The following is a 2,636-nucleotide window of genomic DNA, read 5'->3' on the forward strand; positions in this document are numbered from 1 at the left end:
AAGCACCACGAGTCATCGTTCGGCGGTCGACCCAGTCGACCCGATGCTTTAACCGTGGTTTTTGCTTCGACACGCGGTGTCTAGCTAACGCTATCATACGTTAGCACGTAGTCAATTCCATTAAAGCGACTAATGGATATCACAGTTAGCGTCAGTGTGACTATAGTTTGCCTTCAGATACCACTGTGGGACTGCACAACAAGGCTGCTTGTTTACACATCGGTCTGCTCTTAACTTGTCACGCAGTGTATGTAATAGCATTCTGTTGAACATTTGGTGCCGAAAGTAATGATTTGCTGTAGCCAAGGCTTATGCATCGATACGCGGTGTCTAGCTAACGCTTTCATACGTTAGCACGTAGTCAACTCCATTTAAGCGATTAACGGGTATCTCAGATCTTGTCAGTGTGATGACAGTTTGCTTTCATCTACCTCTGTGGGACTGCACAACAAGGCTGCTTGTAAAAATGTTAGTTTGCTCTTTACTTGCACGCAGCGTATGTAACGGCATTGTGTTGAACACCTGTTGCCGAAAGTAGAAAATTGCTGTAGTTATGTCTTATGCTTCGATACGCGGTGTCTAGCTAACTCTATCATACCTTAAGACGAAGTCAATTACATTAAAGCGGTAATTGGGTAGCACAGGTTTTGTCAGTGTGATGATAGTTTGACTTTATCTACCACTGTGAGAGTGCACTACAGGGCTGCTTGTTTACACGTCATTCTGCTCTTTACTTGTCACGCAGCGTACGTAACGGCATTGTGTTGAACACCTGTTGCCGAAAGTAGTGAATTGCTGTAGCCATGTCTTATGTTTCGATACGCGGTGTCTTGCTAACTCTATCATATCTTATCTCGAAGTCAATTCCATCAAAGCGGTTAATAGGTATCACAATTCTTGTCAGTTTGATGACATCTACCACGATGAGAGTGCAATACACGTCTGCTTGTTTACACGTCATTCTGCTGTTTACTTGTCACGCAGCGTATGTAACGGCTTCGAATTGAACACCTGTTGCCGAAAGAAATGATTTGCTTTTGCCGTGGCTTATGCTTCGATACGCGGTTTCCAGCTAACTCTATCATACGATAGCACGTAGTCAATTTCATTTAAGCGGTAATTGGGTATCACATATCTTATCATTGTGATGCCAATTTACCTTCTTCTACCACTGTGAGAGCGCAATACATGGCTGCTTGTTTACACGTCATTCTGCTCTTTACATGTCGCGAAGCGTATGTAACGGCATTGTGTTGAACACCTGTTAGTAATGATTTGCTGTAGCCATCGCTTATGCTTCGATACGCGGTGTCTAGCAAACGCTATCATACGATAGCACGTAGTCAATATCATTAAAGTGGTTAATGGGTATCCCAGTTCTTGTCAGTGTGATGACAGTTTGCCTTCATCTACCACTGTGAGAGTGCACAACAAGGCTGTTTGTTAATACGTCAGTTTGCTCTTTACTTGTCACGCTGCGTATGTAACGGCATTGTGTTGAACACCTGTTGCCGAAAGTAATGATTTGCTGTAGCCATGACTTATGCTTCGATACGCGGTGTCTAGCTAACTCTATCATACCTTAGCACGAAGTCAATTCCATCAAAGCGGTTAAGGGGTATCACAGTTATTGTCAGTGTGATGACATCTACCACAGTGAGAGTGCAATACAAGGGTGCTTGTTTACACGTCATTCTGCTGTTTACTTGTCACGCAGCGTATGTAACAGGATTGTGTTGAACACCTGTTAGTAATGATTTGCTATAGCCATCGCTTATGCTTCGATACGCGGTGTCTAGCTAACGCTATCATACGATAGCACGTAGTTAATTCCATTAAAGCGATTAATGGGTATCACAGTTAGCGTCAGTGTGACTATAATTTGCCTTCAGATACCACTGTGGGACTGCACAACAAGGCTGCTTGTTAACACGTCATTCTGCTCTTTCCTTGTTTCGCAGAGTATGTGACGGCATTGTGTTGAACACCTGTTACCGAAAGTAAAGATTTGCTGTAGCCATGGCTTATGCTTCTACACGCGGTGTCGAGCCAACGCATTATACGTTAGCACGTAGTCAATTCCATTTAAGCGGTTAATGTGTATCACAGTTCTTGTCAGTCTTATGACAATTTTCTTTCATCTACCAATTATTGGTTTTAGGGAACTTAAGCACTAGATGGCAAAATACAAAGTGAATATATTTAAGGTCCTACAATTGCTGTGCTACCTCTAATCCTATCTAGAATATTCTACCAAATATTCTACTGGAAATCTTTCTGGATTCATGTACCTTCTATGCGCTTGTGGATAGATTCTTGGCTGGATAATTCTCTGGATACTTGGCTAACCTAAATAACCGCAATTCGCGCAATCAGCGTGCCCACACCAGTAATACCGATATCTACTGATTGGCGGCTGCTCGACGAAACGCTTCCTTGGCGCCACTAGTCTGCACGGCGAGGCGCATCATCATTAACACTCTAACTCGACTCGACAGCTGCAACGCCAACGCCTCGTATCCCAAGCTTGGTGCGCAGAAACTCGTATTGCACCGACACAATTGACTTTGTCATAATATCGGCTAGCATGTCTTGTGTAGGGCAGTATTCGAGATTGACTTGACCATCTTCAATCT

This window comes from Plasmopara halstedii (genome assembly GCF_900000015.1).
Source record: "Plasmopara halstedii genome assembly, contig: Scaffold_3060, whole genome shotgun sequence".
Lineage (NCBI taxonomy): Eukaryota > Oomycota > Peronosporomycetes > Peronosporales > Peronosporaceae > Plasmopara > Plasmopara halstedii.